The sequence below is a fragment of the Pleurodeles waltl genome, chromosome 1_1, assembly GCF_031143425.1.
Source record: "Pleurodeles waltl isolate 20211129_DDA chromosome 1_1, aPleWal1.hap1.20221129, whole genome shotgun sequence".
NCBI classification, from domain to species: domain Eukaryota; kingdom Metazoa; phylum Chordata; class Amphibia; order Caudata; family Salamandridae; genus Pleurodeles; species Pleurodeles waltl.
In genome coordinates, this window is record NC_090436.1 from 780,771,299 (window position 1) to 780,797,084 (window position 25,786).

The following is a 25,786-nucleotide window of genomic DNA, read 5'->3' on the forward strand; positions in this document are numbered from 1 at the left end:
CTAAGAATTTAGATTCCTGCAACTTAGAGAAGAAGAGGACTGCTGAGCTGAAAAACCCTGCAGAGAAGAAGAAGACACCAACTGCTTTGGCCCCAGACCTACCGGCCTGTCTCCCTCCTTCAGAAGAAACCTGCTCCAGCGACGCTTTCCCTGGGACCAGCGACCTCTGAATCCTCAGAGGACTGCCCTGCTTCCAAGAGACCAAGAAACTCCTGAGAACAGTGGCTCTGTTCAACAAAGACTGCAACTTTGTATCCAGAGGAGCAGATTTAAAGACCCCTGCAATCCCCGCAAGAAGCGTGAGACTTGCAACACTGCACCCGGCGACCCCGACTCGACTGGTGGAGAACCAACACCTCAGGGAGGACCCTCCGGCGACTCCGAGACCGTGAGTAACCAAAGTTGTCCCCCCTGAGCCCCCACAGCAACGCCTGCAGAGGGAATCCCGAGGCTCCCCCTGACCGCGACTGCCTGACTCTGAAATCCCGACGCCTGGAAAAGACCCTGCAGCCGCAGCCCCCAGGACCTGAAGGATCGGAACTCCAGTGCAGGAGTGACCCCCAGGAGGCCCTCTCCCTTGCCCAGGTGGTGGCTACCCCGAGGAGCCCCCCCCTTGCCTGCCTGCATCGCTGAAGAGACCCCTTGGTCTCTCATTGAAACCCATTGGAAACCCGACGCTTGTTTGCACACTGAACCCGGCCGCCCCGCGCTGCTGAGGGTGTCCTTTTTGTGTGGACTTGTGTCCCCCCCGGTGCCCTACAAAACCCCCATGGTCTGCCCTCCGAAGACGCGGGTACTTACCTGCTGGCAGACTGGAACCGGGGCACCCCCTTCTCTCCATTGAAGCCTATGCGTTTTGGGCACCACTTTGAACTCTGCACCTGACCGGCCCTGAGCTGCTGGTGTGGTAACTTTGGGGTTGCTCTGAACCCCCAACGGTGGGCTACCTTGGACCCCAATTTGAACCCCGTAGGTGGTTTACTTACCTGCAAGAACTAACATTACTTTACCTCCCCCAGGAACTGTGAAAATTGCACTGTGTCCACTTTTAAAACAGCTAAATGTGTTTTATGTAAAAAGTATATATGCTATTGTGATTATTCAAAGTGCCTAAAGTACTTACCTGCAATACCTTTCAAATGAGATATTACATGTAGAATTTCAACCTGTGGTTCTTAAAATAAACTAAGAAAATATATTTTTCTATAACAAAAACCTATTGGCCTGGAATTGTTTCTGAGTGTGTGTTCCTCATTTATTGCCTGTGTGTATGTACAACAAATGCTTAACACTACTCCTTTGATAAGCCTACTGCTCGACCACACTACCACAAAATAGAGCATTAGTATTATCTCTTTTTGCCACTATCTTACCTCTAAGGAGAACCCTTGGACTCTGTGCATGCTATTCCTTACTTTGAAATAGCACATACAGAGCCAACTTCCTACAGCCCTTCACTATTCTGTCTCCTTGCTCTCCAAGTCCCGTCATTTGCCCGTTTTAAGGTGCTCCTCATAATAATCTAACATGGGCTCTTCTATTCTATGATCAAAAACACCACTCCCACAAACACTCATGCTTGCTACCTCTCCATCATCAACACTACCATAACCAAACTGTGTGTCATAAGGTTGCTCAAAGACCTTTGTGTACTGTGAGGATGCCACATAAAGCCTTCCCCTGCCACCTCCACTCAGGTCCCTCGCCATCCCAGAGCTGGTTGCAAAGGCACGCGTCTTGTCTTTGGACCAGAGTTGATGAGTCATGCCAAACTCTCCGTGCTGCAATTGTGCAACTCCACCATCCCTGACGAAACCCCCTGCCTATCTAGTCTGGTCAGCTGCCCTCACTACCTGTGCACTCCTCCTAGTACCACCAATCTCTTCCTCCTTAACCCACATCCACCTCCTTGCAGTTCCACCACCCCTATGTACTTGAGCAAGGAGCAAACCGTGATCGCTGCCATTCCAAACAGGACCTGGCACACCTCAAGGAACTCTACTAATCCCCCATTGCCTGCCTCTTACTCAAAAACCGGCTGTCTCCCCTGCCTGTCCGCAATAAGCCGGCTCCCAGCTGCTCAACTAACCTCGCCCAAACCCACCACTCCAAAATTCCTCACCTGAAAGAAAATCCACGTGCCCATTATGCTACACCAGAAGGCTCTTCGTCTACGCCCAGCACCCTGGCCCTTGTACTGTCCTCCTGCACCGCACCAATTAAGATACCCAGTTTGTGCTTCGGGGCCACGGTCTGCCTGGACAGCAGCTGCTTGCCGCCCACGTGCTCCTGCCCACCACACTCCTCCTGTACTTTCCCTCTTTATTTTCAACCGCCTGATGAGGCCTCACGGCCCTGTTGAGAAGGCCCGGGGAGCACTGCAATCTCCTCACCTGCTTCGCCCAGGGCAGAAACCTCCTTGCTCACCTAATTTTGGGGGGACAGCAGACCAAAACAGCCGCCATTCCACCCGCTGACCTCTTCTGCTGCCACACCCTCCTAGGGACCCAAACCCAGTCTAACAAACTGGGCATGATAAGGTCCGACCTCCCTTATACCTCCAACGTAAGCAGGGCCTCCGCAACCCTCTTACTTTATTCGCTAGCAATGGCACCCAAAGGAGCCTACAGGAAAACTTCAGAAAAATTTCTAGCATCCTGTGACCGACGCGTTATGAATAGACTCAACGCTGTTAACAGTCACTGGAAAACAATCCATTTAACTGCACCTAGTCCCGCACTCTATAGTATGCCTACTGATAGAGCGGTCCGTACTAATAATTTACCTGTGTTCGGACGCTCTTTAGGCCGATGAATCTTTTGACTAAGTGTGAACTCTCTGTACTCTTAATCAATCAATTTCATTAAAATCAATAATTAATAACGAACATAAGCAACACCTTGATCCACATAACACTTAACAATTAATCCAGAATACATTTCGGCGAACCCTGACCTTTCAGTCAGGAATAATCACACCAGTTTATTCAAAGTTAATGAATTTTATTTCCCTATATTAACAAAGCTAGCACAATATAGATGTGTCTCCACACCAAATGATAAACATATATGAACATTAATAGCTGTCCATAACGGCGAAACAAGTGCAATCTATGTAGCATTTGAATCACAAGGCCTTCGATAATAGCAATGCAAATCACTAATACGATAATCTGTAATGAACTAATTGCATACATTTAGTCAGCATAACAAGATCTCAAATTGCATCGTGCGACATAAGGAATCCTCGTCTAACCTCAAATTAGCATCGGCATGTGGGACTTCATGCAAAAACAATTTAGCAACATTCATTTAGAAAACTCCTAGCTAGGGATCTTATCAAAATCAGCAGTTGGTTACCTAAAAGAAACACAATGCAATTTTACAATTTCCTTTCATATTTACCAATTACGATCAGCAATCAAGGAAGTCTTCGTCTCACAGGTACCGTTTCTCGATCAGCATGGGTACCGTTTCGATCAGCATGGAACGGGGCAAAGGGGCAGGGGTGGACGGGGCAATTGCCTCACAGCGGCAAGGTGAAACTATTACTTCATGCAAAGGGATAAATCAAAGTTAAAGTCTCTAGGGCCAGAATCATTTAAAGTCTCTTTCTCTCGATTAGAGAAAGCATCAAAGTCCCTCAAAATGGCGTCGCAGCAAAGTGGGCCATAATAGCTACGAGGTCTGCAAAATGGCGGGTATCGAGCTGGTAATGGCTACCTTCTTCTCGTGCACCTGGTTTTTATAGACAACAGTTCAAATCCAGTAGGGTCTTCCATTGGAGGGTTCATAGGTTAGCTTCAAATTGTCCAATCAAAAACGACAGTTCTCAAGCTTTTACTTAAGCATACATTATCCTTGGAGATGGGTACGCAAGTTGCAACATTTTATACCAATTAGCTCACTTTCAGAGCCTCCATTGTCCGCACCTGCAAATCGACCTTGGAGTAAAGAGAAAATATGCCAGGCTGGCACGAAACCTTAAGATAAGCATGTGAACGGTTTCTGTGGAAAAGTACAGCTTCAAGCAAAAATACACGTTTATTAGCACAGTGGAAAAATACGGGCATCTAAACTGTGAGACCAGGCAACTAGGCCGAAGCCTCCGCTAAAGTCATGCTAAGCTAAAACATTTCAAACAAGCAAATCGTAGCACACGTTTATGATTATGTCGGATTAGTGCAATTCTAGTACACCACGTTATATAAAGCACGCGTATAAAGGTTGGCAAACTACTCTGAGGGCACATTTTGTCCCCGTACAATCTTTATCAGTTCGGTTAAAGTCACACATGATTATTTCACACTACGTTTACGCGTTAATAAATGTAAAACCTTCATTTTCTGCTTCATCACTACTAATCCGTGGCTCCAAAGGCCCCGGATCGAGCCACCTCCCCGAAAAGCCCGGGGGTGTATGGCTAAACGCCCACCTCCCAAATATGCGGGGAAGGAAGACGTGCTAAAACCAGGGTTTTTAGAGCAGACTTGAGTTCCACGGCATGCACGCCCCCCTCTGGCCCCTAATGGGAATACGGCCCGTGGAAAATGCTAAATATGTGGGACTGGCTGTGGTAAAGCATCATTTGCAAGTTGAAAAGAATAGAAGGTATTTACAACATGTGGTAATTACTTCACTCCAAGGTAATGGTAAATACCTTATCTATTCCACTGAAAAGTATCTTTTTCTTCGGATTTTGTGGATTTTTTCACTAACTTTGAAAGCTGCGTAGGGTTGTAGAACTTAAAAAAAACCTTTACGAAACAGAACACGCGGTTTGACAACTTTTCTTCTGCACGTATGGCGCCAAAGTCTATTCCATACATCAAACACTGTCGTATTTATACTTTTTTTAGCGCCGCATTTGCGCCGCTTTTTGACGCAAAACGGCGCAAACCTACAAAATACAATGGCATTTTGCAAGTTTGCGCCGTTTTTGCGTCAAAAAACGACGCAAATACGGCGCAAAAAAAGTATAAATACGGGCCCGTGTATTGCTATTGTAGTCCATCTGAGTAGCAAACTCCTAATGCACTCACAAGGTTAACAAATTATTTGAGTCAATAGATTCACTAGACTTCATATTTAGCTCTAGTGGTCTGACTCGTGAAAATGGTCCCGAACCAATGTTCTGGAGTTACGCATTCCTACCTCCCCTCACCTCCCTGCATTCCCACACTAAATGGTTGGACCAACATAACTTGTTGTTCACATTATCTGGAAGTTCACTCCAAGTGCCCATAAAGAGCCACAACTCATAACCACTCTAAACTTTGTTTTTGTAATTACAAAAATGTAAACAACAATACCTATTTACGTGCGTATGCGCGAAGTACGCCTTAAGAAGGGTTGAAGTGTTTAGGATCAGTGGCAGAAAGGAGATATTCCATGCAAAATACAAAAAAAAATCCTATGAAGTTGTGAATGGTATTTTCTAAGTCGGAAATAAATGCAAACTAATCCTGAAAAAGTCAAGACTAAGACCCAAATTTACGAATGTTTAGTGTAGGCCAGTGGTCTTCAAACTTTTTAACGCAGCGCCCCCCCGAGGTAAAAAAAATAATTGAGGCCCCTCCTCCACATTTTAAACAATTATTCTATCAATTTGGCAACATTTATATCGGTATCGACTTATATAAACGTTGCAGTTACATTATGTTACTGTTTTAAAAATACAATACATGATGCCAAACACTATTCTAGTCCGGCAGGCCTTACTAACATCTAAAGGTATCCACAGTGTGATTATTGGGGGTGGTGGGAGTTTTGACGGGCATTTGGAGTTCCTTCCCTTTTGACACACACTCCCAGCTTGGATATAAATGACAAAACATGTTAGTGATGGCCCTTTACAGAGCTGCTTACTGTATTCATTTTTTCTGCTTAAAATAAAGCTCTGTTATCAGCACAATACCTCTTTTGGCCAGACACCTTTCCACCCCATCTTCCCTGATCATTTGAGGGCCCCCTAATGGGGCTTGCCCCCCAGTTTGAATACTCCTGGTGTAGGCACTTGTGTGACAAAAAAGCAGATCAAAGAAACGCCGAGAGTAGTGACAATCCGTTTACATACTAAAGGATTGTTATGTCTGGGCTTAGCTATGGCGTTGTTTTTCTCTCACCCTTTAATGCTACGCAGTGAAGCAACTTTGATTGCTAGGGCACTTGCACCAAAAACTTGGAAAATATGCCCCCTTGAATATTCGTGGAATTACATTGCAAAAGCCTGTTAGCAAGTCTGCCCCTGTGTGTGTTTCAGCAAAAAATTAAGGGAACGGACTCCGTTTCCAAGAATCACAGATATAAGTTACTTGTAGGTGCCTAGATTACAAATATGAAACAAGCATTGGCAAAGGCAGTCGGTCTGGAGTTGACTGTCCCCCTTTTGGCTCTGCCAGTGCTCGTTATGCCAAAGTTTTTATAGGTGCGTCTTAGCGCTCCCAAAACTAAAATATTGGAAAACAGCAAAAATATGTTTTGTTGTGCAAAAAAAAAACACACACCCTACCTTAGTAGTCCCTGACACTGAAGGGAACTAATTTCTGTGTAGGTGGACTCTTTGTAAATGGTAAGAACGCTGTTACTCATAGAGTAGCTAGCCAATGGGACTGGCCCCATGCTATATAAAGTGGGCAGAAGAAAATATCCACAGATCAAAAGTCTGGGAGACAGTTCCTATAAGTCAATATATGTTATAGTTATAATGTACTAAACTCAAAATGCCTTGGCTAAAGCCAGACTTAATAATTATGAATAATTCAGATCTTTAACAAAACTTTAGAATGAACTGGCAGAATTAAGATCTGCCACTGGATGGCAATATAACTATATAAGTACAAAGCTAAAAAAAAAATGTGAATGTTATAATTGGGTTCTTCGTTCAGAAGGGAAAACTAGTCTGAAAAAAACTGACATAGACTGCAAGTTACATAACTTAAATATAAATCCGGAGGACTTTACCAAGAAGAATTTACTTAATTTAAATATAAATCCAGAGGACTTTACTAAGAAGGAGAGTGCTATACATGGAAACATGATGGGTGAAGCGTGTCCTCTCAAAATGTTACACATTTTCGGCACAGTTTGATCTTGACAAAAGGCGTGTGAAGAGGCGCCCTGGTTTCGTTTTTATCTTGGACCGAAGCGATTACCTCTGAGGTTTGTAGATTACCTTCGTTGTAGTGCTTTGCTGGTTCTTGCCCGTGCTTTTGTTTGTCTTTACAGGGAAGAGCCGCAAAGCAAATCTTGCCAACTTTCCGTAAGAAAAACCAGTGCAGCAACAACCGCCCGCTGGAGCGGAATAAAGTTTGATGACACATTTGCCGAAGGATTTCAGGGCTATCTTTCAGGATCTTATTTGTTCAATGAGCATAAATAGTTTCGTATAATGCACGTTGGTAAGTGGCATTAGTTTCCTTCTAATAGGAATTTTGCGACCGGTATATGGTAGAGCACATTTGATGGATCGTATTAAAAAACCTGCATGACTTTAAAGGCTATTTTTAAAGTTTTCGACGTGAAATATTAAAATAATGTTGATAACGGATGTACATCATTGTCATCTTCACATATCGGGCTCTACAACCCATAAATTGTGCTATTACCCATCAGTGCCCTGGTGTCCACCTTATTTTACACCCTCCCATTTCAAAGCTTCAAACACATACCTCCTCTCCAGGACATGGATTTTATACCTCCATCATACTAAGCGACCTACAGCCTCATAGTCTGTATCAACCACGAAGGATCAATTTTTTGGAAATACATTGTTTCGATAACCCTTAAATATGTTACTTTACACATAATCGCATGAGTTTAGTTTAAGGGGTATATGTGCAAGTGAACAACCCCTTAATAATTTCTTAGTCAGGTCAAGGCCAGGGCAAGACTGCAAACCAAAATTGCTCCTGGCAAAAATGTTCAAAAGCCCCACACTGCAGGAGACCTCAAGTAGAATCGGCCGTGAGGCCTGGATGGGTCATGGCAGCCTATCTGCTCTAAAAGTAGTACTGGAGCATGCAGACCATTCGAAAATGGCAGTTATGGCCTGGCAGTGCCAGTTTGGCCCTGCTGCCCGTCGTCTCACTTGAGATCTCAGGTCACTGTTGCTTTTGGGGGCTGACAGCACCTAGGAGAGGGTGTGTGATGCGCACACAGGGTTCATAGTGCTTAACTGATATAAAATTGGTGCTGGTGCTGTGTACTCCTGCCTGTCACTCACTCTACTTCTGTGTGCTGCCTGGGATAACCAGAAACAAACACAGCTTGACCCAAACGCGTGTAGAGGGTTCGCACCTCTGGCAGTCCTTGGGTGTGACCCTTGGACACATTGCTCCAGTAGTTAAAGGTGATTCTTAATTTTGTTTGCATTCAGCTGCACATGTTTCCTCCATCTGAATCTGCATGTGTATATGAAAGACATCCTATTCAGGATCTGGATGCTGCTTCTGTAGTGTGATAGTGTGCCACTGAGTCCATGTTGGTGGTGGTTCCCAATCTAGTCTGAAAATCATGGCACAAATAGGTACAGGTACACTTTACTCACAGTTTATTAGCATAATAATGATTGTCTCCTACAGCCCTTCTTCACCTGACTTGCAGCTTACACAACGGTGTGTCAGGAATTTCCCAACAATCAATGTGGTGCGCTCAACTGAAAAGAATAGAGTGGGCTGGAGCCTGTGGATGGGGTAATGGGCAGGATCATTAGTTTTGAGTTATTTATAAAAGTAAGGTGAGTCAGTGCAGGGACTCAGTCAAATAGTCTGCAATACATTGTCCTCTTCAGTCCATTTCTGCTTTACAGCATTGTAGAGCAGGGAGGCCAAGGAGAAACCTAGCACAAGCAGACCAGCAACAAGACGCCTCCTGAAGAGACTCCAGACAATACAGAACACAGCGGCAAGACTCCTACTCGACCTCCCCAGAAGGACCCACATCACAACCCATCTAAAAAAACATCACTGGCTCCAGATTCGGAAGAAATGCCAGTTCAAGATGCTGACCCACGCCTACAAGGCCCTGCACAACAAAGGACCAGCATACATAAACGCCGGACCTTTCACAAATCAACCAGATACCTCTGATCAGCTTCCCTTTCACTCACAGACACCCCACGGATCTGTTGAGCCAACAGACAGTGGAAGACGCTCCTTCTTCCACCTGCCAGCCAAGGCTAGGAACAGTCTCGCCCTGCAACTCAGGGCCACGCCATCACTCTAGCGATTCAGAAGAGAACCAAAGACCTGAAGGTTCAAATGCCCAAACCTCCACACAGCTCCAGCACCTCGAAACCCTCACAGGTGATTTGCAGTGCTCTATAAATGTTTGATTGAGTGATTGACCTGGCTTAGGGGGCCATTGAAAGCAGGCATTGTAATAGCCCATCCCAGCAGCAGACCACACTTGGAAGGAGAGAGGAATCAGGGAGCAGGCAAGGTGAAAGCTGTGAAATACGAAAAAAGCAGTGGAATATCTATCAAAGGGTAACACAATGCACCCAAAACTCCATGAAAGGACATTTTTTACCTATCTGGACCATAAATCTCTTGTACACTGGAGTGATCTGCATACGGAGGAAGTAGTGATCCTCTTTTCTTTCTCTTTTAGCCGAAAAGATAGTAATGAAATCACAGAATCAAAGTATGAAGATTATGTGCATGGAGTCGTGTGCCTTAAGAGGTTGCAGTTTTTTTTTTTTTTACTGGGGTGTACGATTGCCAACTTTTGTCTTTAAGGGGTTTTTAAGTTTTGACGTAACTTTGCTAATTAGGTGATTTTGTTGCTATTCTATTTGTTCTTGGGTGTTTGGGTTTCATTTTACTTCTCCATGATGGTTATGTAAATTGGTGATAAGATGCAATTTGTCAGTATCACTTGAAGGGATGTACAACTGAGGGCCCAAACACCTAACCACAGGATAATTTGGCACCATACTGTGCACATGAGGGTGCTAGGAGTTGTGTTTAGTGCATACTGACTCAATTGTGTGATGTGTAAGTATGGCTTATCAGGATGTACAAGTTAGCAAGCACACATCCAGCTGGGTGGCTTGCAGATGATTTATGTGCATGATGTCCCCGGGAAATGAGTTTCAACACCTGCAGGCAATAAAGCAGGCATGCAATGGGATCCCACTATATGCTTTTCATTACAGAATAACTTGAAGGGAGAGGTATATAGGAAGGGTACATGGAGCTGGGCTTAGGCAGAATGAAGATGGTGAGCACTGAGTCCAAGCCAGCACCCCACCCCCCACAAACACCTCTGCAGCAGATAGGGGCATCTTAGGTACATGCTGCCAGGTCATGACTCGACTAAGGTATTATTAAGGGGATGTTCCACCCCATATACCTCCCCCTGAAGCTATGCCCTGAGATCTTTCTAATCTTTCAGAATATCTAAGACGCCCCATACTCTTATTAGCAACCCTTAGAGAGCCCTCTGGCATCTTGCACCTTGTACCAAACCAGTTCTTCCTTTCTCTTGGCAACAAAGGAGCCTTGAACACCTCAGCGAGGGTCATTAACCTCATGTGAATATCACATTTGATTACTGATGTGCTAGACAGTGTACAATCCATTCAAACTGGGTGAGGCCCAGCCACATTCTTAAGTGTCCACCCAATCCATCAGCAGTAGAACTCAGCTAAGCTCAAAGCAGCCAAAGAGAGGTTTGTTTAGTTAAGATTAAGTTAAAGCATGCCATTAGCCCATGGGAAAGTGTCACTGTTCAGCTATCACACTGGGCTATCCTGAACATTTTGCAAATATGACCAGAATACAAAGTTCGCATAGGCGCGGTGGTAAACAGGACCCTTTAATGTGCAAGCATATATTTGGCTCCACTAATGTGATAGGTTTGCTTCTGAAGCACTGCTGAAGAACCTCTGCCAAAATAACGAAAATATACCAACTTTTTTGTCGAGCACCACCCTAAAGAGGTAGCTGCTTTTTATGGCATGCTAAATCAAATCCCTAAATCTGTTGGTAAATATGGGTACTATGCTGCTGCATGAGAACTGAATATAATTATAGTGTAATATCGGAGTGGGATTATATTCCGGCGTTTATCACTGGCGTGTATTCTATCTGTTAGAAGGCTATTTGCACTCCTACACATTACCTCCCGTCCCTCCCTCGCCTTCCTTTTAACCAATGAGGCCTCCCGCCTCCCCCCTAGACCCTCCCTTCCCCTTTCAAAAACCCCCCCCACCCTTATCCCCTCCTGTTCTTTTGTCTAGCCCACGCTAGACGGTTTTCTTTCCCTTTCTTACCTGCACGGCGGGGCCTGGAGGTCGTCGATGGAGGCACTCCTCGGGACGCGGTGCTCCGCGAGGAGTGCTACGGCTGGGTCACGTCTTGAGCGAACGTCAGCCGGCCCTCTGTGGCTGGGGCGTTAGTTTCCGGGTTTCCGCGCCGCGGAGCCGCGAGGACCGAGGAACTTCAATTTTTGGATGCTGGTCAGGTAGGACGGGCGTTCTGCCCGTGGTTTTTTGGATTTTTACAAGGATTGTAACCTTTTTAGGGTTTGGTGGAGCCCTGTTAGGGGAGGACCAGGGTCCTATATGTAGGATAGTGTTTTGGAATGTAAGACAGTGTTGTTTTGGTTACCATGCCTAAAGCTCCAGCAAAGAGACGTGGTTGTCTCTTCTTCCTCCTCGGAGGTGGGAGGGGAGGGTAGCATTGCTCTTCCTGTGAACCCACAGGTACCTGACAGGGGTACTCCCCTCATGTCTGGTGAGGAGGTGCAGGATATGGTTGAATTGGCGGTCACCAGGGCACTGCAGGCTGGCGTGGCCAGGACTGTTCAGTCTAAGCGTGCGCACTCATCGGTAGCGGCAAGGAAATCCTCATCGGAGAGTGAGGACGAGGCCCCATCAACGTCATCTGGGGGGAAATAGGTTTCCAGAAGAGGTAATGTGGGCAGTGATGACACATGTTCGGGACAGTTTAGGTTTCCCTGTGTTTCAACCTACAAACTCAGAGTCTCATTTATTTCCTCAAATATCAGACGCCTTTTATGTTTGCCATGCCTTTCCAGGGACCTGTGAAGGATATGGTGTTTTGTGAGTGGAAGGATGTGGAGAAGGCTCCGGTTCCGCGATTCCTTCAGAAACTTTACTTACTTGAGGGTGAGGGGGTTTTTCCTCCTTCAATACGCCTGGACTCTATTCTGGCTACTCTGATTGGCAAAACGGCAGTCAATCCGGAGGATTGTGTGCCTACGGATGCCACAGACCGTAAAGTGGATTCAGGTCTTAAGAGGGCTTTTGCTGCGGAGGATCTGGCGCTGAAGGAAGGGATTTATTCGGCTTATGCGTCACAATCATTGGTTCAAGGCTTTGATAGACTGGCGGTGGCTGTCCAGGAAGGGGCGGAATGTTCGGAGCTCCTGGCTGGTATGGAACAGCAGGCCAGATTATTGGCGGATGTGTCTTCAGATATAGTCCGTACTTCGGCTCTGGCATCTGGGTCTTTGATTGGGGCTCGTAGGTCCCTCTGGTTGCGTTCATGGAAGGCTGATCCAGGGGTAAAGGCGGCCTTGTTGAGACTGCCGTTTGAGGGTTGTAACTTGTTTGGAGAACTATTACCATCCATACTTTCCATGGCGTTTAAGGAGCGGAAGCATGCCTTACCTTATAAAGGGGTTTCTTCTTCGGGTAAAGGGTGGAAGAAGCATTCCAGTTCTTCTCCTACTAGGGTTGCTAAATCCTTTTCGTTTGGGAAACGGCGTTTTCATCCGCGTTTTTCACCTATGAAGTCTACTCCTGGGACCCGGGGTGGTTTCAAGAAGGGGTCCTGGCATTCGCTGTGGGCCTGGCAGAGGGCCGGTTGGGGGATGACTGTGTCACTTTCTTTCAGCTTGGGAGGCCAGTGTAACCGATCATTGGGTACTAGACATGGTGACCAATGGTTATGTCATAGATTTTGTGGCGGTTCCTCCAGATTCCGGGGTGCATCCCACACCTCTGCCTTCAGAGGGGTCTTGGAGTGGAGCATTATGGGACGGAGTGCGGGACTTACTGGTCATGGGGGCCATTTCCCACGTTCCGCTAGAGGCCCGAGGTCAGGGCACTTATGCGGTCTTGTTTCTTGTGCGGAAAGTTTCAGGGGGATTTCCACCGGTGCTCAATCTGAAGGAGGTGAATACCTGGATCAGGACAGTGCATTTCCGCATGCTGTCCATTCAGACTATTTTTCCATTGGTCAGGCAAGGGGATTTTCTGGTGTCACTGGATCTGCAGGATGCTTGCCCACACGTACCGGGGGCATGGTCCTCTCAAAAGTTCCTGAGGTTTGCTGTGGGGCAGGATCATTTCCAGTTTTGCGTTCTGCCTTTCGGTCTGAAATCTTCTCCCCGAATTTTCACGAAGGTGCTGGCTCCTCTAGTGGCTTTGCTTCATTCTGAAGGGGTGTTTCTGCACTCTTATATAGACGACATTTTGATTCATGCCCATTCACGAGACCTTTTGCAAAGGCAGGTGGCCCAAGTTCTGGGGGTCCTGCAATAAACACGGGTTTTTGATCAATTGGGGGTAATCATGTGCCGTCCCAGGATCTGGTTTTTCTAGGGGCTCGGTTTCAGCCTATTCTAGGGTTGGTGACTGTGTCCGAAAATAGGTTGGATGCTCTCCAGGCTTTGGTAACGAAGGTATGGTTACTGTCTGCTCCCCGAGCTCTTCTATGGTTGCGACTGCACATTTGGCGTCAGTGATATTTTGGGGTTCTTGGGCACGTTTCCATCCCCTGTGCTTGGTGACGTGGTTCTTGAGTAGGTGGGCTCCAGGGTCCGGTTCTCTGAGGGACGGGGTTCCAGGGTTCGGATTGATTCACAGAGAGTTGCAGTGGTGGTTGGATGCAGACCACCTGAGGGTAGGGGTGTCTTTGTCACCTCTGAGACCCGTGGTGGTGACGACGGATGCCAGCCTCTCCGGTTGGGGGGCATGGATGGGGTCAGCTCAGATTCGGGGGTTTTGGTCCCCTCGGGAGGCGAGTCGGTCTTCTAATTGGCGAGAATTGCGGGCTATATTCCTGGCTCTGGTCCATTTCCAGGATTCCCTGAGGGGATTGGCGGTTCTGGTTCGCACAGACGTCTTAGTGGCCGTGGCCTATGTCGTTCGGCGAGAGTGGTAAATGTTCGGGCGGATCTACTGAGCAGAGTGTTTCCTTCCTCTCAACTTTTCTCTCTCCAGAGGTCTCTGTTTTCGGCATCTGCTTCGGCTTTGGGGTCTTCCAGTGCTGGATGTGTTTGCGTCAGTAGAGAATGCGATAGTGGGGTGCTTCTGCTCCCGGTTTCGGTGTCCCCAAGCATGGGAGGTGGACGGGATGTCATGTCCTTGGCCGCAGGGCCTTTTTATATGCGTTCCCTCCGTTTCAACTATTCAGGGCGTTTCTGTTAGGTGCCAGTGGCTTTGAGTTCTACCTTGCTGGCTTCATGGAGACGTTCAACTTTGCTTTCTTATGGTGGACAGTGGAAGGTGTTTTCATCTTGGTGCTTAAGTCGTGAGTTGGATCCTTCCTGCGCTTCTCTCTTTGAGGTGATGCAGTTCCTGCAGGACGGTGCTCGTTTAGGGTTGTCAGTGGCTTCTCTTCGGGTACTGTGGGCGGCTATTCGGGCATTTAGGGACCGTGGCGTAATCTTCAAGTTGAAGGGCGATTGATGCCTGGATTTTTTCAGGGGCTTATTAATTTATTTCCTCGCCCGGTACGTTCTGTTCCCTCATGGGATCTGTCCTTGGTGTTGGATGTGTTGACGGGGGCCCCTTTTAACCCATTGGGGGACTGTGATTTGCGACGTCTATCTTTGAAGACGTTCTTTTTGGTCACCATTGCTTCGGCTCGTCGGTTGGGGGAATTGGGGGCATTGGCATGTTCCTTTCCTTTTTTGTAAGTTTTTCCCGGTAGGGTGGTTCTGGTTCCGGTGCCTTCCTTTATTCCAAAAGTCAATTCTTCGTTCCATTCCAGGCAGGCGGTCATCCTTCCTTCGTTTTGTCCGGATCCCTCATCAGGGGAGGAGGTCCGTTTGCATTCGTTGGATGTACGTAGGGTTTTGTTGGAGTATCTGCGGGTGGTGGCTCCTTTTCGTACAGGGGATTCTCTGTTTGTTACTTTTGGTCCGGCGCGCTAAGGTGAGAAACCTTCCACGGCTTCCTTGAGTCGGTGGGTTCGATCTTTGATTCTGTTGGCCTATTCCTTGAAAGAGGTGGTTCCTCCTCTAGGGATTCAGGGGAGGTCTTCCAGAGGCATGGCGGCGACGGTGGCAGAGCTTCAGGGGACTTCAGTGGTGGATATTTGCAGGGCCGCCACTTGGGCTTCTCCTTCGGCGTTTGTGCGTCATTATAGGCTGTCGGACTTGGGTGGTTTGGAGTCGGTGTTTGGTCACCGGGTCTTATCCTCTATGAGGTACTGTTTGGGATGTTCTTGGTGCAGGATATTAAATAAGGGTCTTGCAACTCGATGTCCGTCTCCTGTGTGTTTTTCTTGCTATGTCTCATTGGTTAAAAGGAAGGCGAGGGAGGGACGGGAGGTAATGCTTCCATTTTCTTACGATAATGGCATTACTCCTAGTCCTACTCCCTCGCCTTCCTTTTCCGTTCCCTCCCACCCTCCCGGTACGGACTGTCCGAGTTGCGGCTTGGGCTTGGTTTTTGTACAGGAGGGGATAAGGGTGGGGGGGGGTTTTGAAAGGGGAAGGGAGGGTCTAGGGGGGAGGCGGGAGGCCTCATTGGTTAAAAGGAAGGCGAGGGAGTAGGACTAGGAGTAATGCCATTATCGTAAGAAAATGGAAGCATGAGCTACAGCACTTAATATCTCAATCTTTAGGATTTCGAACACTCTGTGTTGGAAGATCAGATATGGACTCGGAACCAGAGTCAATGTTGAGAAAGCACCTTTAACCGGCACTGTAAATTACAGGACGTTAACCTCTCTTATCTCAGCAACCTGAGCACAGAAGTGACTTTCCAATCCTAGAGGAAATTCATATTTTTTGCATTACTACTTGTTTTGAGAAGATAGATAAGTGTTTGCTGTCAACACTTCATGTGATCTCCAGGTTGAGGTTGTCATATGGCGAAGATCAGCGCTGCATCGGGAAATCTTTTAGTGGCTGAACTGAAGTGAGGCATGAGTGCATTCCCTTTTATTAGTATGGTCAGCAAAAACAAATGTGAGGTAATACAGTCCAACAGGCCAAGAACAAAGCAGTAGAACTTCCCTGGAAGTCTATTTTAATTTTATGGTCAATTAGCAGGACACTGGTGGACACTAGATTAACGGTGTCTGCTGCAACAATGTCACTGGCAAATGTCACCGGAGTTCACAGTTTAACGTGGCTTGTGATTCAAAGTAAGAATACTGGTTGCAGCTGTGCCCAGAATGTTGGAACTTGGGTTCAAATATGACCGTCATAAGCGACAGGATGATGCCTAAAGAACTCCTGGTCAGTCCACTTTGCTGGTGTCTCTGAGAATTTGTGGTCGTTTTCCAATTGTTCAAACTGTGCATTGAAGGAGGAGTTATCCTGGAATGCTGTTGTGTTAGTTACAATCCACTATACACAAAGACAGCTTCTAAGACACCTGGAAATGTTTAGAAAGTGCTTCTAAAGTCTTTCTCGTCTTCACCTATAAACCCGAAGAGCAGTGCACTGTTGTGCATAAGGAGGCGCTTTGGTTGTGTACTATAAGACTGTATGTAGGCTGTGTTAAAGCTGAATGCGGGCTGCTGCTGGACCACTACCTGCATGTACTACAGCCTCTGTCAAGTCACATGTGTAATATTTCTGGGTTGGGCAATCATGGTCACTGGTCTTCTGGAACAGATTAAGAATACATTGGAATACCTGTGGAGTGATTTGGTTGAACATTGATGGATTGGTTGTTGCTTCACAGTGTCAATGATGCTATTTGAACTTATCGAAATGGTTCTGACAGTCTATGTGCCTCCAGTCCAGTTGTGAGTTGCTCAGAAAGTTGTAATGGCAATGCAGAGTGGAATTGGCACATTTGTGTTGTTACTGCTTGGTTGCGATACATCCAGGATGATGAAGTACTAATGGATAAAACATTTATCACAGTTGTAACCCTTATAACAAACGTAACTGTTCAGAACTGCTGAAGTAGTCAGCGCCTTCCCCAAAGATTTGAGATAGTTGAATTATGTTGAATCATGTCTTGCAGTGAGCATGAAGTCTGACATTGAGCATACCACTGTGTCGGGAGGCTGGTGGTTTGAAAATGGAAGGAAGTAAGACATGTTGTGATGGGTTGGTGAATTACAGGTATGGATGCTGCAATGTGTCAATGGCTCCTCTTGGCATAGATTCTATGGACTCTAAGGCAGCTGATGATGGTGTCTGGACTGTTGCTGTTGGAAGCTGGAAGTAGATACTCAGGAGTACGTGTGGGTGGCTCACCCAATTGCTTTCCTGCTACACTTTAGCCAAGTTATTTTCACTTTTCACCAGTGAAAATCTGTCTGCTCTTAAGTCAATTATTGCATGTAGGAAAGTCCTCCTTTTGCCCTGGTCACCCCCACACTTTTTGGACAGGTACTGGTGGTTACTGACACTTGGCTGTGCCCTGGGTACTGCTTACCAGTCCCGGGGCCAGTGCTCTGTGTAAAGTGGATATTCAAATTAGGCTAATTATAATTGGCAAAGTTAACCTACCTATAAGTCCCTAGTATATGGTAGGGCATGGAGATTTAGGGACCCCAGCATAGGTAGTGCCCCCATAGGTGCACTGCTGAGGTGACCAGTGTCATTTTAAAGGCAGGCTTGCCTTGCTGACTGCTTTTAAATTAAAGTTAAAAGCAAATTCGACTTTGGAATTAAAAGTAGTTCCAAAGTCTTAAACTACCTTATTTTTACATATGTCACCCCTAAGGTGTGCCCCATGTGCCCCTAGGGCTGGGTGCCATGTAATTATAAGCAGGGACCTTATAAAAATAGTTTTATAAGCCCCGGTGAGGTAAAACAGCCAAATTCGTTTTTCCCTCATTGTAGTGAATTGCCTCCATAGGCTAGAATGGGGAGACTTTATTTTAATTTTAAAAGTCCCCTTAAATGACAGATACCAAGAGTTTGGTATCAAATTAATTGTCATCATAAATCCCACAACTTTCAGTTGTGGGATTTAATATAACTTGTTCAGGTAAAGAGTTTTAAACTCTACCTGAAAAGTTGCCAATTTCAGCCCTGCAGTGTTTTTGCTGCTGTGCTCTGATTGGGCAGCCTCTGGCAGCCTGGCCAGGCTGCTTGATGATGTGTGAAGTGGCCTGGCTTCACACAAAGAGATGTGCCTGTGGGAGGTTATCTCCCCTCAGCAGATGGTGAGGCAGGAAGGGGGAGGGCTGCCAAACTGGTCTTCAAAGGCAGAGAAGGACACTTGGAGCAACCCAGCAACACCCCCACATCCTGCAAACCCAGACAGTTAGGTGCCCTCTTGATTAGATTAGGAGAGGGCAGGAGGGGGGGGGTGTTTAGGATTTTTAACCACACCAGTGGGTGGGCTCAGCCAGATGTAACCCCCAAAAATCACTTTCAGCCATGATGGATTTTTGAGGAATGTTGCCTCCTGGGATTGATTTTTGCCACACTTCCCAGAAAGTGGTCATCACAGGGGTAAGGACCCTGGACCTGATTGGAGAACCAGGACCCCCCTGTTTTTCACCCAGGAGCAAGGATAAAACTGGCAGACCTGCACCCACACCTCAGATCCCCATCAGATTCCAACAATGAAGAACCACAGAGGAAGAAGGACTGCCCTGCTGGACCCCTGGCCTGCACCTGCTGCACTCCGAAGGACTGCACCAGCTGCACACTTGGGCTTCACCACAAGAAGGACTTTGCCTGGCTTCATCTGGTTCAAGGAGGGACTCCCTGTTTGCTACAGGTGAAAAATTGCTAACCAGAGTCCCCTGCACCAACTCCTGAAGAAATCAACCAGCTGACCACTGTCCAGTGGCCAAAAAGGAGTTTGCGCCAGGTGCATTCTGGGAGTTGTAGTCCACACCCACAAGGATCATCTCAGAGCTTCCGGAATCTTGGGGTGAGCTCTGGACCCCAGAAAGAACCTTAAAGGAACATCTGGAAGAAGATCCAGAAGTTTGGAGAACTTTCGAAAAAAAGCTCCATAGAGGGACCGACCCGCTGCAGCAATTCTAGCCGGCTTACCTCAACCGCGACCCGGCCTGATTTGCAGGTTCATCCAGATGAAGAACATCTCCAAAAAAGAGACTAAGGGGATCATTCCGACCCCGGCGGGCGCCGCCCGCCGGGTGGAAACCGCCAAAAGACCGCACCGCGGTCAAATGACTGCGGCGGTCATTCTAACTTTCCCGCTGGGCCGGCGGGCGATCTCCAAAAGATCGCCCGCCGGCCCAGTGGGAAAGCCCCTGCAAAGAGGAAGCCGGCTCCGAATGGAGCCGGCGGATTTGCAGGGGTGCGACGGGTGCAGTGGCACCCGTCGCGATTTTCAGTGTCTGCAAAGCAGACACTGAAAATCTTTGTGGGGCCCTGTTAGGGGGCCCCTGCACTGCCCATGCCAGTGGCATGGGCAGTGCAGGGGCCCCCAGGGGCCCCACGACACCCATTCCCGCCATCCTGTTCCTGGCGGTAAAAACCGCCAGGAACAGGATGGCGGGAAGGGGGTCGGAATCCCCATGGCAGCGCTGCAAGCAGCGCCGCCATGGAGGATTCCCTGGGCCAGGGGTAAACCGGCGGGAAACCGCCGGTTCCCCTTTTCTGACCGCGGCTTTACCGCCGCGGTCAGAATGGCCCAGGAAGCACCGCCAGCCTGTTGGCGGTGCTTCCGTGGTCGTTAATGACCCCCTAAGTCAGAACGTAGAAAGTTGACCGGGACCTCCCAGCCAGCGTATCCGTGGAGGGCTCCAAGGACGTCGGATCAAGATCCAGGTTTGCCCCGGTCGAAGGATTTTCACCTTGAAAACACGACTAAGTCTGAAGGTAAAAGTCTCCACCGAGGGCTCCCGCGACGCGTATCCGGAGAAGAGTTCCAGGTTGTCAGATTGGACTGGCAGGTTCGTCTCGCTGAAGAAAATCTTCAGAAAAACGACTAAGTCCGAAGGTAAACTTTTGACCTGGGCCCATCGCGGTCGGCCTTAAACTTTGACTTTGCCCCGGTCGAGGTGCGACCAAATGCCCAGATTGGCGCTTTTTGTTTCTAGGCGCTAGAAAACAATAATTCTTTAAAAATTCATATCTCTGGTTCCCCTTATCCGATTTTATTAGTTTTTGTGTCATTTTAAATATAAAAATATCATCTATGTTTATACATTGGTTTTGGATTTTCAAACTGTTTCCTGTGTTTTATTTAATTACTGTTTTGTGATATTTGAATGCTTTACACTCTGTCACCTAGGGTTGAGCTGGGTTTAATTTACTGAGACCTAACTGGACCTAAGTGGAGGTTAGTGGCCTATTGCTAAGTGTAGATACCTACCTGCCCTTACCAATAACCCATTTTCCAACAATGCACTCCCAGTTAGCTTTGCAAACCATGTACCAGGCTGAGACCATCGGGCAAGGTTCATCTTTCCATGAAATGCGAATCAACCTTACACCATCATGGACATAAATAGCTCTCTCCTTTCATAGGCGTGAGTTTGAGCATGCTGGTGTGAACTGCTAGGACACCCTCCTTTTTCTTCTATGTGTTGGAGTGTGGCACCATCTTCAGGACAGAGCCAACTGATCCATTTCTGCTAGAGGCTTTATTTGTGATGAGGGAGAACACTGTAGGCTCTGACATCAATCCTCCTCTAATTCTGGCATCAAACAGGCTTGTGTAGCATCATGTCTTAGGCCCCCCCTTGTCAGGGACATTCGGGTCACAGGATGAGTGAGAGGAGTGTGGCAACTGTGGGGTTGAAAGCTATGGCAATGCATTGTGCCATTAGTGAGAGACATATCTACTTGGGTGTAGGCAGGTCCTATGAGGGTTGCTGCTTTATAGGCTGACAGCACAGTCCCAAGAGGAATCAGTAGCCCTTGGGGCAAATCAGTACAGTCATGCAATATTTAGGTGTCGGGTAATTTTGTGTTGAGGTAGGGACGTATTCGGCACTGCTTCACATTAGCCCTTCCCATCACATTCACTTACTGTTTATTTTATTGTTCTGTTGGGTGCCTTGGTTCCGGATTAAAAACAGGCAGTGTAGTACACAGCTAGTTAAGCATACATGCCCCTGAGGTAAACAGCGATGCTGAACCTGCCCTCTCCAGCCTAACTGTGATTTAGGCATGAAAGAAATCGGGAATCCTAAATTTTTAATCCATAAAGCCTGCACTTCTAACTCCCATCTTGCACTGAATGACCTGGTTTTTATCTGCTAGGGCTCATGGGCTCATGTGGTTTCAGTAGCCCACTGGGAAACTTCTACAGTAGGAGATGGGCACTGGGACACAAGCTGTCATTTCTTTGGGAGCGGAGGGTGGGTTGCAGGGTATGTAGCAATGATCAAGAGAGAGTAAACATATTCACTAGCTCTTCACCTTCCTGCTCATGCTTCTGAGGTCTACCCTACAGAAGACAGAGCTGCATCTATGCATCATATACTCCAACCTAATCTTAATTAAACAAATGTCTCTTGCTGCTTTGAACTTAGCTGAGTTCTGCTACTCAAGCAACCAAAGAGCGGTTTTACTCTGAATGGAGTTCTTCAGTTTGATATAGCTTGGTTCCAGTGGCCCAATGAGCAAGGGATAAATGCCTGGAAAACCCTTGGCCACCTGGGGCGTTTCATGAAACACACAGCAGGTGATGGAAGGATGCTTGCAATAAATCTAACCACTGGTAATTGCTAGGGTAGAATTGCAACTCATCAGTCTTTTGTGCACCATGCTACCTAAGATTAGGCCCAGCTATATGCAAATCAGTCTTGACCCTGCTCAAATGGGAACAGTCCAGCCCAAACTGCCATGTCAGGTCCTTTCTGAACTGGTACTGTTTCTGCTCTTTAGTCGGGTGTAGTTTGGTTCCAGTGCCAAGTGAAAAAGGGACCTTGTGTGAGGCATCTGTCTGCAGGGTTGTCCTGGCACTCTTACAGTCATAGTATACATGCAAGTTATTGGGGAAGTTGCTTTGAAACACTGTTGGGGTCTGCACACCATAACTAACTTAATGCAATCACCATTAAAATAATGACATTGTGGGGGTCATTCCAAGCGGTAACCGCAGTGCGGCCGCCAATGCGGGCGCACTCCAGTGGACCCCATTACAACATCCTCGCTGGGCCGGCAGGTGCAAACCTAGTTTACGCCCGCCGGCCCAGCGGGGATGAGGCTGCAACATAGGAGCTGGCTCCTAATGGAGCCGGCGGTGTTGCGGCCGTGCGACGGGTGCAGTAGCGGCCGTGCGACGGGTGCAGTAGCACCCGTCGCGCTTTTCACTGTCTGCTATGCAGACAGTGAAAAGCTGCACGGGGCCCTGTTAGGGGGCCCCAGGACTCCCCTTACCGCCAGCCTCTTCCTGGCGGTACAAACCGCCAAAAACAGGCTGGCAGTAGGAGAGTCATAATCCCCAGGGCAGCGCTGCTTGCAGCGCTGCCCTGGCGGATTATCACCGCCGGGGCTAAAATGGCGGGAAACCGCCGGCCCCGGCGGTGCGACCGCGGCGCTACAGCCGCGGTCGTAATACGGGTCTCCTTACCGCCAGCCTGTTGGCGGTACGGACGCCACATTACCCCTGGTGGTCTCCGACCGCCAGTGTCGTAATGACCCCCTGTATGTCCCCAGACAGTGCTGAACTGCATATGAAATCCTTGATCACTGCTGGGGAAATGCATGCAGTCTTTGTAATCCTCATTGCAAAGAAACGCAAATACAGGACATTCTGTCTAAGTGTTTCATTTTGTCAATCTGTGACGGAGGAAATGATAACTGTGAAAACAGGCATAGTTCCCTAATGTTTTTTCATGCAGTTAATATGGAAATCAAAAAACACTGCCCACCCCTACCCTCAAGGCCATTAATGAAGCAACAGGCTGGTAACCAATCAACCTTGTACTGGTGAATTGTTGCATGTGTTACATCTATGCCGGGAACCTACCAGAGCTACCTGAGGCAGTAAGCATACCGGGGAACATGGTATGCTTATTGCTCGGCCAATGAAAGCATCACAAGACTCCATGCTCAACACATAGTTGGGCCTCCTCATGGTTTAGAGTGTGTCAGTGTTCCCATGATCACTTGGAGGAGTGCCCCTAAACCTAACATCAGGAAGGAAGACCAGTGGCAAGATCGCAAAGTATAGCCTTGAATGAAAGACATCAGCCTTAGGCCCACATTACAACCCTGTGGGTAAATCCCTCTTACCGCCGTGCCGACGGCCGGCAACATACTGTGTCCGTGGTGGAAATCCTCTATGGGTATTGTGACCCACACTGACAATTCCACCACTATACAGACACCCACACAAGTCCGGCACACCAAAAGTCAGTGATAAACTGGCGATAGCAAAACCCACACCGTTACACCAACAGGAATACGCCCACAGACCCACGAATCAACGCAGCGGTCTTACAACCGCGGTAAACCATTGGAGGAGGAGCTCAGGGTCATGGTGGAGGAAATCAATCGGATTGAGCCACAGCTATTCGGATCACAGGTGCAGCAGACATCCATTGCAAGGAAGATGGAGCTCTGTAGGAGAATTGTGGGCAGGGTCAATGCAGTTGGACAGCATCCAAGAACAAGGGATGACATCAGGAAGAGGTGGAACGACCTACGGGGGAAGGTATGTTCCGTGGTATCAAGACACCAGGTAGGAGTACAGAGGACTTGCGGTGGACCCCCACCTCTTCCTCCACAACTAACAACATGGGAGGAGCAAGTCTTGGGGATCATGCATCCTGAGGGCCTCGCAGGAGTGGCAGGAGTACTGGAGTCTGGTAAGTCAAATCTTTACTACTATCACTCTCACCCTACCTGCATGCCATCACAAACTCCTACCTCTACCCTCATCCCATCACTCCACCACCTCACACATACCCCACCATCACAACCCACCCATCCCAATACCATGCCCCGCACATAACACAAATGCATTGACCCTCAACACAGACCTGCATGGACACCCATCACCACAGCATACCCAGTAGAGAGACTCACCCAGCCCACAAAATCACCACTCACACAAGGCCAGGCTGACAGGGAAATCACAATCATACAGGGAAACACACCCATTGCACAAGATGGCACACACAGATAAAATAACAATGCATTTACACCCCAACAGGACCCCTACCCAACGTCATCGGACAGGAGGTGCCAGCCATATCCAGTCCCCCCACAGAAGAGGCCCACAGTGATGACAGCATCTCTGCTCGCCTGGTTCAAGATGACCAGCCTGGCCCATCAGGGACCTCTGGACAGTTGGTTCCCCTGCCACAGTCCCAAGCCACCACAGAACCTCCCCCCTCAGGAAATATCACCACAGCACCACCCAGCGGGCCCCTGCCATTGTCCCCAGGACACGTCAATCAGCAGTGTGTCCACCACTACAGGGACCCCAGGCAAACCCACTAACCCAGGAGGATCAGGGACCTGGGGTCAGTGGCAGTGGGCACACAGTTCAGGGGACAGAGGCACAGGACAACAGGGAAGCTGGGAGGACTGTTGTGTGACAGAGGAGGACAGGCCCAGGGAACCGACCCTCCACGAGGCACTATCAAACATCATGGGAGCATACCACCAATCGCTGGAGACGATGGGCACAGTACTGGCCAAGTTTCAGGAGACCCAGCAGCTGCAGGAGAGACAATACATGGGGATCAGGGAGGACCTCACCACCATATACACCATCCTGGTCACCATAGCAGGGGTGCTGGCTGACCTAGGCAAGACCATGAGGGAGGCAGTGGCACAACAAAGGGCCCCTGACATTAGCCAAATCGAGGAACAGCCCTCCACCTCCGCCGGTGCTAGTGGACAGGAGGCCCTGCCACAGGAACAACAGGCCACCAGCACCCCACCCCCTGCAGAAGGAGAACCAGCCGAAAACGGTCCCTGCGATCCAGGCAGAAGACAGAGAACATTGCCAAGAACCTGCCAGGAAATAGGACCTTCCTTATTGTCACCCTTCTGTCCCACTCAGTTACCCTGTCCACCTTGAACTGCCATTACTCCCGTTCTTATGCCCCATTGGACAATGCACCTGTGATACCAAGAGACTGGACTCTACTATGGACATTCCTCCACCATCACCCCAGCGCCTTGCACATACTATAGCCCTATTCTCATTAGCCCCAAATAAACACCCTTTAATCACAAACCAATCTGGAGTCAGTCTGATCTTTCACAAACATATTATTACAACATCAGCAACAAATAGCAATGTAAATGTTAATTTGCTCATACCAATATATGACAGTTGTTGGGTAGCAGTACATATAGCAGAATGAGGTACCCAGATCTGAAAAATTTAAATCCAAAGTGAACTGTCAGTGTCCATAGACAGAGGTTAAGAGGCTGACTTATACAATGTCCTACAGTATTCAGAAATGTGATGAGCAGTTACAGTCTCTTACCTGTGTGTCACTGGAAGTAATGCATGACGATGTTTGTTCGGTTGTCAATATCTTCTTCCTCTTCCTCACTGTCCACAGGCTCCACCGCTGCCACAAGACCATCACATGCGTATCCTCCTGCAGAAAAGGCACCTGGCGTTGCAATGCCAGGTTGTGCAACATGCAGCATGCCACGATTATCTGGCACACATTCTTCAGTGAGTAGTATAGGGAGCCACCTGTTAGATGGAG